Here is a 12,812-nt window from a genome sequence, read left to right on the forward strand (position 1 = left end):
GCCATAAAAAGGAACAAAACATTGTTTTTCTAATGACCCAGTTTATCTTCCAAGGCAGAGGTCCCCAGTGGGCCGTACGGTAGGAGGCGAGTGGCAGGCAAGTGAGAGAAGCTTCGTCTGCAGCTCCCCATAGCCTGCATTACCACCTGAACCATCCCCAACCCCACCCCCACCCCCCCCACCCCGTGAAAAAATTGTCTTCCACCTGGTCCCTGGTGCCAAAAAGGTTGGGGGCCGCTGCCAGCAGTTCTAAGGAACTAAATATTGAGTTGCTAAAAACGACACCATCATTTATAAAAATCATCATCCTCCATTCTACCCTACCGTACTGTCCCCTATAAGACGCTCTTCCATGAAACCCACAAGCCGCCTATCTTCCCAGCCCTCTCCCGGGCCATGCTATGACAGGCTTGCCTCTTTTTTTTTTCTTAATTTATTCATTTTATTTATTTTATTTTTGGCCGTGTTAGGTCTTCATTGCTGCACACAGGGTTTCTCTAGTTGCAGCAAGCGGGCTTCTCATTGTGGTGGCTTCTCTTGTTGCGGAGCACGGGCTCTAGGTGCACAGGCTTCAGTAGTTGCAGTGCACGGGCTCAGCAGTTGTGGCTCACGGGCTTAGTTGCTCTGCAGCATTTGGGATCTTCCCGGACCAGGGCTCGAACCCATGTCCCCTGCATTGGCAGGCAGATTCTCAACGACTGCGCCACCAGGGAAGCCCCCCCTTTTTTTTTTAATTGAAATATAGTTAATTTACAATGTTGTGTTAGTTTCAGGGGTACAGCAAAGGGATTCAGTTGTACATATACATATATCCACTCTTTTTTAGATTCTATTCCCATATAGGTCATTACAGAGTATTGAGTACTGTTCCCTGTGCCATACAGTAGGTTCTTATTATCTGTTTTATTGGGATTGAGATGCTTGCCTCTGTGATTCCCCTCTTCAGCAGGCCCTCAGAGTCCTTTTAAGGGTGACGGTTCTTACTATCACATATTCTTTGATCCAGTAGAATCTAATTTACCAAAAGCAAATCTATCAAAAGAAGCGAACAGCTAGAAAAAGAGTCATCCATGTAAAATAACATCTATGTAAAATAACAAAGCAATGATAACGACGTAAGTGAACAAGCAATAGGAAATGTTTAAGTCCATTGCGGCACTTCAACTTAAGGGAATATGATGCCTTTGTTGCATTTTACACACAATACGTATCGAGGGCCTTCTATCTGCCGAAGACCATGCTGATTGCTTTCCACAACATAATTTAATTCTCACTACGTTACACGGTTAAAAGCGTTCATTAAAATGTGAGTCAGGGGCTTCCCTGGTGGCACAGTGGTTGAGAGTCCGCCTGCCGATGCGGGGGACGCGGGTTCGTTCCCCGGTCCGGGAAGATCCCACATGCCGCGGCGCGGCTGGGCCCGTGAGCCATGGCCACTGAGCCTGTGCGTCCGGAGCCTGTGCTCCGCAGCGGGAGAGGCCACAACAGTGAGAGGCACGCGTACCACAAAAAAAAAAAAAAAAATGTGAGTCAGGTTCTATAAAGCTGAGAGATATTCATACTCTATAACCCAGCAATCCTACACCTGAATGACTGTGTCCCTGTCCACCAAAAAAGCTCATGCAAGAATTTTTCAGAGTAGCTTCATTAATAAAAGCCAAAAACTGGAAACAATCTAAATGTCCACCAACAGGAGAATGATCATTAAATTGTAGCATGTTTGCACATTGGAATACTATTCAGTAAGAGAACTAATAAACTACAACTGTACCCAACACAATGATGCTTCTCATAAACATGACATAAGCAAAAGAAACCAAACACAAAAGACATGTCCTATATATTATCATCTATATAGAGTTCAAAACCAGGAAAAACACAACTGGAAATTGAGATAGGGATTACTTTTGGCTGGGGGGTGGGGTGAGGTAGTGCCTAGGAGACAAGAAGGGGCTTATGAAGTTTTGACAATGCGATGTGTGCCACTTTGTGAAACTTTATCGAGCTGTAAAGTTATGATCTGTGCACATCTCTTTATATACATTCTATTTCAAGATAAGTTCACATAAAGAAATATACTCAATTTACAGATAAGAGAGGCTAAGAGGCATAAGTAATAGGTCAAGGCCACACAGCTGGTAAGTGGTGGTCCAGGAATCAAATCCCTACCTGCCTAATTCTGCTCTCTCTCTCTCTCTTTTTTAATACTTATTTATTTGGCTGCACTGGGTCTTAGTTGTGGCATGCGGGATCTTTAGTTGTGGCACGAGGGATATTTTAGTTGCAGCATGTGGGATCTAGTTCCCTGACCAGGGATCAAACCCATGCCCCCTGCATTGAGGGCGAGGAGTCTTAATCGTTGGACCACCAGGGAAGTCCCCTAATTCTGCTCTCTTGACACCTATACAATTCTGCCTTCCAGTACTTACACTGCTGCACAGAATAGAGGGTCAAATGCTACCTTCCCAGGGACTCCTCCTCTATCTGGCTAACCAGGAGCATACACATGTAGAAATGGAATGGAACAGACATTCAACAATGGGCAAAGGATGGAATTAACATGGACCAGGTATTGGGAGCCCATGTATGAAAGGTTATGTGTTTGGGAAGCGGGGGGCAGGAGGGGCACATATAAAACCAACTTTGACTGTCCTCCCCCAGACCCCAGCCCTTCCCCTCTCACCTACTCATCCATCCAAACATTGAGCACCTTTCTTAGCCTATACCCTGAAAGAGGTACAGAAGTAACTAAAATGCTGTCCTTTCCCTAAATACACTTATAACCCAATTTTTCTTCTTTTTTCCTTTCCTTTGTCAGTCCTGGAGCAAGTGGGAAAGAACATTCATGGAAAGAAGTGGATAGAAGGACAACACTGACACTGTACCGCTTGAGAATATTCATTATTATCACGTCTTTGAAATTTTGGGGGTCTGAGTAGAGTTCAGAAAGACTCAGTAATGTCCCTTCAAATGACATAAACTTTCTCAATCATCTCTGGTGGCAAAACTCAACAATCAATGGCACGTCTGATCCCAAGCAAGGGTCTTCTCATAAAGCAAAACTCTGAAACCAGACCCACCACGACCCAAAGAAGTGAAGACAGGTGTTATGGGTTGAACTGTGTCCCTCAAAAAGATATGCTCAAATTCCCAGTCCCTATAAACGTGACCTCATTTCGGAACAGGGTTTTTGCAGATGTGAATCCTGAAACGCTGGTGAAGATGCAGTGAACTGGATCTTTCATACACTGCTGGTAGAAAAGTAGGATGCCTCAGGCAACGCTCTAGAAAATAGTTTGTCAGTTTCTTAAAAAACGAAACAAAATACACCAGCAATTGCATTCCAGGGCATTTAACCCCCCAAAATGAAAAAGTACATCCACACAGAAACCTGTACCTACTTTTCGTAACAGGTTTGTATGTGTAACTAAAAACTGGAAACAACCAACATGGCCCCCAAGAGGTGACACAAAAGGTGACTCGGTAGATCCCTCAACATGATTCTCAGTAGGCTGAACAGATTGTGATACATCCATGTCACGGATGCCGTGTAGCGATAAAAAGAAACAAAGTACTGATACGTGCAACAACGTGGATGATTCTGAAGTGTACTATACTGAGTGAAAAAAAGCCAGTCTCAACAGGTCACATAGTACATGGGTCTTTTTTTTTTTTTTTTTTAATTGGGGTATAGTTGTTTTACAATGTTGTGTTAGTTTCTACTGTACAGCGAAGTGGAGTTCCCTGTGCTATCCAGCAGGTTCTTATTAGTTATCTATTTTACACATATTAGTGTATATATGTCAATCCCAATCTCCCAATTCATCCCACCTCCCCATGCACCACTTTCCCCCCTTGGTGTCCATACGTTTGTTCTCTACATCTGTGTCTCTATTTCTGCCTTGCAAACCAGTTCATCTGTAACATTTTTCTAGATTCCACATATATGTGTTAATATATGATATTTGTTTTTCTCTTTCTGACTTACTTGACTCTGTATGACAGTCTCTAGGTCCATCTATGTCTCTACAAATGACCCAATTTCGTTCCTTTTTATGGCTGAGTAATATAGTACATGATTCTTTTTCCATAACGTTCTTTTTTTTCTTTTTTCGGCTGCACCAAAGACTGCTGGACTGCCAGGGAAGTCCCCTACATAACATTCTTGAAGTGACAAAATTGTAGAGATGGAGAATAGATTACTGGTTGCCAGGGGTGAGGGATGGTGGGGGGAAAAAAGACTGAATGTGCCTATGAAGGGAGATCTTGGTGGTAAGAGAATAATCCTGTTTCTGGATTGCAGTGGTGGTTCCATACATCTAGACACGTGATAACATGACATAAAATGATACACACACATTGTACCAATGTCACATTGCTGGGTTTGATACTGTGCTGTAATCATGTTAAGAAGTAACCATCAGGGGAAACTGAGTGCAAGGCACACCAGACCTCTCTGTTCTATCTTTGCAACTTCCTGTTAATCTATAATTTTTTCAAAATAAAAAGGTTTAAGGACTTCCCTGGTGGTCCAGTGGTTAAGGCTCTGCACTTCCACAACAGGGGGTGCAGATTCGATCCCTGTTCAGGGAACTGAGATCCTGCAGGCTGTGCAGCCAATAACTAAATAAATAAAAGGTTCTAAAAAAAAGTTTTAAAAAAGGAGGTCATTGGGATGAATTGGGAGATTGGGATTGGCATATATACACTACTATGTGTAAAATAGATAACTAATGAGAACTGCTGCATAGCACAGGGAACTCTACTCAATGCTCTGTGGTGACCTAAGTGGGAAGGAAATCCAATAAAGAGGGGATGTATGTATACATATAGCTGATTCATTTCGCTGTACAGCAGAAACTAACACCACATTGTAAAGAAACTATGCCCCAATTTAAAAAAATAATAAAATAAAATGCAAAACAAAAGAAAAAGGAGGTCATTTTGGATTAAGGTGGGCCCTAAATCTAATGCCTGGTGTCCTTCTACGGAGAGGAAGATTAGAGATACAGAGACACACAGGGAAAAAGCCAGGCAGAGACCGGAGTAACGCAGTTGCAAGCTAATTTATGTCAAGGATCATTGGAGAGCCACCAAAGCTAGGAAAGAGACATGGGGTGGCTTCTGCTTCAGAGCTTCAAGGAAGAACCACTTTAATTTCAGGCTTCTGGCCTCCAGAACTGAAAGAGAATAAATTGCTGCTGTTTCAAGCCACCCAGTTGGTACTTTGTTACAGCAGCCCAAGCAAACTAACGCAATGGGGATGACAGAGATGAGAGTTCGGTTCTCAACAAACTTTCATCTGTACTGACAAGTCAGCCTCAGTAAACCATTAATGCTCTTACAGTCCAACAGGACAGCCAAGTGATGCACAAGAAGGTTACACCAGCCCCATGAAGCAAGAGCATCAGATAGGAGAATGGTTTAGGGAAATGGGAAATGACCAGTAGTCTGTGGACCTGTGGCACCTTCTATGGGAAGATGAAGAGGCCTGGCAGGCACCTGAGATCCCTGGGGTCCGGGGTCTCAAGAAAGAACAAAGAGACTTGTTAGGCTGCGGACACAATGGAAGAGTTAGACCTTGGAATTGTCAGTTCTTGAATGAGGCACAGTGTAAAAAGACAAACAGATAAACATCTATCTCCACTTCCCCTTTCCCTTTCCTCTTTCTACTAGAAGAACCCAAGCAAGAGATGGTGCTGCTTTGAAAGTAGGGCTAATAGGACATGCTGACAGTGTGGATGTGGGGAAGGACAGAGGAAACAAGGGTGCACCCAGGGTTCTTTGCCTAAGGAATTAGAAGGATAGAGCTGCTCTAATGAAATAAGAAAGCTTACAGAAGGTGCAGGTCTGGAAGAAAAGACAGGAGCTCAATTTTGACCCATCTGGAATTAATTTTGCATATAGTATGAGGTATAGGAGTCAACATACATTTTTTTTCATGTAATATTCAGTTGTTCCAGCACCATTTATTTTTAAAGACTTTCCTTCCCTTTGTTGGATTACTTTGGCATATTTGTTGAAATAAATTGACCCCGTAAAGTAGGGTCTATTTCTATGCTTTCTTTCCCATTCCATGGCCTATTTGTCTATCCTGATACCAATAGACATTGCCTTGATTATTGATGATTTAAGAGCTCTATTTTGGACATGTTAAATCTGAGATGCCTATTAGACAACCAAGCAAACATGGCAGGTAGACAGCTGGATATAAGAACCTGGAATTCAGAAGAGAGAGGTCAGTACGAGAGACATAAATGTAGCGTCATCACCATGCAGATGGTGTTAAAAGCCGTCAGATTGCAACAGACTGTGAGAGGGTACCTAGCTAGTGAGCATGGATAGAGAAATCCAAGCACTGAACTGGGAGGCACTCCAACATTAAGTGATTACTGAGATGAGAAGGAACCAGAAAAGAAGACTGAAAAGGATTGGTCAGAGAAGAAGGAAAATCAGGAGAGTAGTGTTGTCCTGGAATCCAAGAGAAGAGATGTTCTAAAGAGGGAAAATTGATCAGTTGTCAATTGGAATGAAAATGGACCATTGGATTGAGTGACGTAGGGGGTCACTGGTGAACAGATAAGAGCAGTTTCTATAGAATGGCAGGCAAAAGTCTGATCTGAATGGATTCAAAAGAAAATCAGAGGAAAGAAAGTGGAGACAGTGGGCATGAACAATTCTTTCAAGGAAAGAGTTGGAAAAGGGAAGGAGAGGAGTGAGGCAGTATCTGGAAAGAGAAGAGAAATGACAGCATTTTTGAATGTGTTGGGAGCAAAACTTGTCACCCCAAAATGTCTCTCTGGCATTTGGATTATTTTGAGCTGAAAACAATTAAGGCTCAAAAGACTCAGGAAGAAATGTTGACCTTCCCCCTAACTGCCTAAAAGAATTTAGATTGAGGGCCTGTTCCCAGAGTAGAGCTATCACCAGGCATGTCTACAAAGAACATGAGCTGCGTGTGGTGGGGAAACTCTCAGAGATCAGAGTCCACTCCATGTCCCATTATCTCTGCCTGCCCAGAAAACATTTATTTACCCACAATTTACCTTTCCATCTCCATGTGAATTGCCTTCCACCCCTTTCAAGTCCCAAGCCACTACCCCCAACATCCTCTTTCGTCTTTAGCTGAAGATGGTAATTAAGGTGACGGTTGCAGCCATTTTGGCGAGTTGCTCAGTTTTTCTGGGTCTCTCCCACTTATGCAGGTATTAAACTGTGTTTTTCTCCTGTTAATCTGTCTCAGGTCAATTTAAATCTCAGACCAGCCAGAAAAACCTAGAAGGGTAGAGGAAAATTTCTTTCTTCTTGACAAATGTTTATGAGAATCATCTAGTAGAGAAAGAAGATCTGGTGCTGTAGGAGAGAGAAGGGAAAACTACTGGAGCATGTCCTTGAGAAGGTGAGGTGGGAAAGGGGGAGCACAGGTGGAGGTGTTGCCCTTAGCTAGGAACACAGACAGCTCACCCAGTAACAGAAGAGAAGGGGGTGTCCATGGGCACTGATGTCCTTGCCTCATGGATGAGGAAACTGAGACTAAGAACGTTATGTCAAGTGCTTAGTATTACAGAGCTCATGCGAGGTAGAACCATGACTTAAACTACGGTTACCAAGCCCAAACCACCATGTCTTTTTCATAGTTTTGCACGTGGCAGGTTCTCTGTAGGTTTTCAATGTCATTGGTTTGTAATCTTACCAGTTAGGCCTCAATCAACTCCTATAATACTAGCAAAAGTGTTGGGCTGGATGGTGAATAAGGATCTTCTATCTATGAGTTCTTTTCAAGAAAGTATACAAGTTTTTATTTCATCAGGGGCTCACAGAGCAAATGAGGAGCTGCCTCCAATAATCCATGACACTGTAACATGTTGATGGTCAAGGTAGGAAACAAAGAATACACAGAGAAGACCTTCTGTAATACTGCTGGTGGCTCAAAACATGTTGAGTTGTAATAGGTTTGTACTCTGTGATAGAGTAATGGATCGTAATGTCTCAACACTGACAGAGATCATGTCACTGAATCCTCCAACAACCCATGGGTAGTTTGTATTATAAGGAAACTAAGACTTAGAGTAAGCACTGTGTCCAAGTCACACAATCAGTAAATACCAAAATCAGTTTTCAAACTCAGGCAACCTGATCAAGAGCCCAAACTCTAAAGCACAATCCCTTAATAACCACTATTCACAGCTGCCATTTTCAGGGGCAAAGAATCATTGAGTCCTAGAGTGAGAGGAGCTTAGAAATCAAATCTCTCATTAACAGATGAGGAGACTAAAAAGCATGGCATAGCCTGGTCACTTAGAGACAGAATTGAGATTCGAAGCCAGTGTTCTAACTGTTTTGTTTTTACTAAATGTAACAATGAGCTCATTACAGACTTCTCAGGGGGAGGAATTCAAGACCCTCAGCAAAAATGGAGGGTCAGCCAAGCCTAAGACAACTAGGTATGTTGGTCTAGTTTGGAAAAATAACTCATTAACCAAATGTCCCTCTTAGCACCCCCAATGTTTTTCACCATCACAGTGCTGAGGCCCCAAAACCATGCCCAGACCACCCCAACCCCAGATTGGTTCTTACTGAGTTTCATGGTGACTGGCCTGAGAAGACCAAAAAAGTAATGACATCTTACAAAGGAGAGCACCAAGGACCAAGATAGCAACTGTCATAGCAACGGTCACACCGCTTTGGTCAAGAAGATCTTTTGGGGAACTGAAAACAGAACCTTGAGCACAGCTGCTGGTTTCACTCCCATCCTCCTTCAACAGGCTGGGTGGTGCACTCCACGCTCTTACAGTACTTTCCACGGCCCCCTGCACCTGGGGCCCCCCTAGCACCTGGCTAAGTCTGTGTCCAGCACTGCAATGGAAGTAACATGGACCCTAACCTTGTTTAATACCATTCTACCAAACCCCACTGCCCCATCTCCAGTCCTAGAATTCTTCTACTTGAAAACCTCAGCCCAGAATGGTCAGCATCCCCTAAGTGGTCTGATACAGTAAGAGAATCTACATACACAGCATGTGAGAAAGAACTTGTGGGCAAGCAGGTTCCTCATGAGGCCCACAGAGGTCCTGGAAGTGTTTGAGAGCAGCAAGAAAAAATTCATGCTGAATAGTTTGGGCATCTCAGGGATAGGAGGCTGGGAAGGATAGGGAGGAGTCACAGCAACATTTCAGAACATATTTCATAAATTTCCTAGTGCCCAGGACAGAAGCATTCTCTGCTATTGTACTATCCCCCCCTTCCATCCATGCGTGTAGCCATCCACACATCCATTCGGCCATCTGTTGGCCCTTACCCTAGGCACAGGGTTAGCTGTTTGCCCTTCTACCCCAAGCAATCCTAACTACTATAGGAACTACCCGTTTGTGTGATTGCATGGATGGAGGCCCACCTTCATTCATTCCACAAACCTTATGATTAGCATCTTCACTACCGGGCTCTGTGTAGCGCTATGTTCTGCAGAAACATAGTGAACAACATAGAGCTCTCAACCTCAAGGAGCTCCCAGACTAGGGCAGAAACAAGTTAGCAGAAATCCCACACAGAGCAGTGGGATGGAGGGTGGGATGTCTAAAGAACCCTGTGGAACCACACAGGATGGGCCCATAATACACGTTGGAGGTCAGGGAAAATACATACCTTCATCCTCCTGCCCAAACATCAGTCAACCTGGGATTTACCTGACACCAAGGATATCCTCACAAATCACTCCAGGCCTCCAGCCCTGTGACTGGGAAGCCATAGGTTAAGGACCTCTGACATGGGGACTCATCACTTCAAAACTTAGTTACCTCCTCTTGGTCTTAGGTTCTTTGTCTATACTAAAGCAACAGAAGTAAAACCTCTGTCTCAGTATTACTATGAACATTAAATGAAATACTGTATATAGTCCACTTAGGACAGGGCAGGTCACAGAGTATATGGTCAATCCATGATCTTTTCTGATTCTTAATTATTAATAGGTTCTCGGATTCCATGGCTGCGTTCAGTGGGTATTCTCCCTGCGGTGATTCCACAAAGAAACCTTTTTTAGTTTGGTTTGAAATCTTCATTTCTTCCAATTTGCAATAAAACATCACAGTCCTCCTGTTCCTCTTTACCTATTTGACATGTATAGCAAGAAAAATCTCTCAATCTCAATCAAGAAAAATAGAGAAACTGAGGCATGGAGTGAAGGAACTATTTGTTGCTACAATGTCTCACCCACGGGCCTAAGGATCAAGTTCAGTTCAGGGTATTTCCTCCCCCAGCGCATCGTTCCTGACACCGTAACGGAACATAAAAAGGTTGCAGGATTAAGGTGGAAGGTGCATTTCCCAAAAGAACAATATTTCATGCTGAAAAAAAAAAGAAAGAAATGTGCTCTCCAGATATCACCACGTGGTTTCAAGCGTTCCAACCATGCAGCTGTCTTCCTCACCAGAAGCACAGTGAACTAAGAGTGTGTTTATAGGCTTGTGGAAAGGATACTCTGGAGTCTAAGGCATCACAAACTCTTCTTGGACGGAAGACCTGGCTTCCCACCCACTTGGTTCATGGGCAGACAGGTGATGGCTCATTTACTGAAATCCTCTAATAACCGAAACTGGGTTTTTTGCCCTTCCCTGTTGGAAAGAGACACATAACAAGGAAAAAACTAACATCACAGATAGAGAGGAATAAGAAAATAAATAGATAAAGAGCTTGGGGAATCAGAATATATTCAAGCCATTCTCTTACAACTTCTGACCCGACACCTATTCCTGGATTCTTTCGTTCTATAGACATTTATGAGCACTAGGGTCTGTGTCCTGGGGGCTGGGAGGTAGGCGAGGGAAGATGCCCCGTGGAGAGGAGTACACAGCTGCCCCTGACCTCGTGGGGCTGCCGCATGACCTACAAACACTCACCTTGAGCCCTTTAAGATCCTCGGTCACCAAACAGAAGCTTAAATCTGTTCCCTGGACCTGAATAAAATGAGGACCTCCTCCTACTCCCATTCACTTCTCTATTCTCTCCACAGACTCAAAGATCCACATATGGGTTTCCCACATATATTTTCTTTTTTGGGCCCACAATCCAGACATGAGGAAATTCTGGACTGAGGATCACCAATCCAAACAGACAATCTGCCCCAGGCTTCTACATTCCGGAGAGCTGTTTAAATTCTCTTCTTTTGTTTTAACAAATAGAAAATATTTCGTGTGTGTGTGTGTGTGCAGTGTTTTATTTAGCAAACTAATGTTTATGATTTTATTCCAAAGCGTGTTGAATTAAAGCACATTTTGTACAGGATTCGAAGGAAAAGGAAAATAAAGAGAGCTGGAAGAAAGACAAAAGATAACAGAGATGGGAACAATGAGAGAGACAAAAAGACAGAGAAACGGAGAGAAACTGGGTAGGCTCTGAAGACAGTGGTCACCAGGTCTTTCCCCTGAGGGCCCAGCCCAGGCTGCGGGTTTCTGAGAGAGGCTGTGCACTGAGGTGATGATCAGCTGGTCTGCCATGCACTGTATCAGGGTTCCAATGCTAGATGATAATCTAGCAATTAAATAATCTAGCAATGATGATCTAGCAAAGAGTCTCCTATGACTTTACTGACTAGACCAGCCACCCTGAGATGGAAAGATTTCCTCGGATTGCAGCAACTGCGAAGAGAGCCCCAAACCGAAGGGCTGGATGGGACTGAGCTTTCCTGCCCTGATTTGAGCTTGTCTTCTCCTCCCTTCCCCCTCCCTACTCTTTGAGGATTATAAATGCTTGAAGACACAGTGTCTCCTAAATTGACTGTAAAAATCCAAAGTTCTTGAAACAGGAGAAGCTGAACAGACAGATGTGAAAAATGATACAGTGCAACCCTCCTCGCCCCCAACCAACACACACGCAGACCCAGAGACACACGCTTCTGTCCAGAGCATTTCTCACCCCAGCCACTGGCTCCCTCCACTCTCAACCTCAACATGGTTTTCTAATATGCATTTTGCTCAGAAATATAGTAACCCCTAATTTTTAGGTAAGAAAAAGGAATGCACTTCTTCCAGTTACTGCAGTCAGAGTTAATAAGTAAAATCAAACAAGCTGTGTTTCCTCTAGGCCTATCCGATATGACAGTTGCAAATAAACTTCTCACCCGTGTTGCCAGATTTACGACACACTCCAAAATGAGGAGGCACGAATGGTTTGTTCAATGGAACGGTATCAAACTTGTTAACCTCATAAGTCATTCGTTATTTGTCTGCAGGTATGTCTGAAAATCAACGAAAACTTGGTTCTATTTTCAGCTGACCTCCAGATATCCCCCAGATATCCCACCTTCCCTAAAAGATCATCTGTGAATAATGAGAAACTCTGCTGATTTTACCCAGAGTCTACTCTCTTGATTCCCCACATCACTGTGCTCGGTACATACGATCCATCACTTATGTGTTTGATTTGTGTAAGACCCAAGGATCTCTGCCTTTATGTCCCATCAAAATATAAGCTCCTAAAAAGGAGAGCCTTCTGTCCATTATAAAGAAACTGGCACTGTTTTGCTCAAAAACTCTGCACCAAAACAATATTTGAGGATCACAATAGTAGCTGGAGAACCAACTGCAAGTCATTCTTTATTTCCATGCTTTGGTTTATGATTCATCACCATTTATTAAGGACTTGAACTAGAATTTTTGCACCTTCACTTTTATGCGGTTGTATACTTGTTGCAGTGCTTGGCACAAGGCACAGTGCCTTGGCTGCAAAAGCGTTTGTTGAATAAATAAATGAGTGAATGAATAATGAATTGTTTACGGTTGATATATGTTGGGAGAACTATTATAGGGGTTGTTTTTCTG

At 43.3% G+C, this 12,812-nt stretch overlaps 1 protein-coding gene across 6 annotated transcripts in view; it reads right to left on the minus strand.

The window, feature by feature from the left end:
* RPIA (ribose 5-phosphate isomerase A) overlaps window positions 1-12,812 on the minus strand; it is a 162,688-nt gene that overhangs the window by 97,987 nt on the left and 51,889 nt on the right. The gene's annotated exons all lie outside the window — the stretch shown is intronic.

The sequence above is a fragment of the Tursiops truncatus genome, chromosome 14 (assembly GCF_011762595.2).
Source record: "Tursiops truncatus isolate mTurTru1 chromosome 14, mTurTru1.mat.Y, whole genome shotgun sequence".
NCBI lineage: Eukaryota > Metazoa > Chordata > Mammalia > Artiodactyla > Delphinidae > Tursiops > Tursiops truncatus.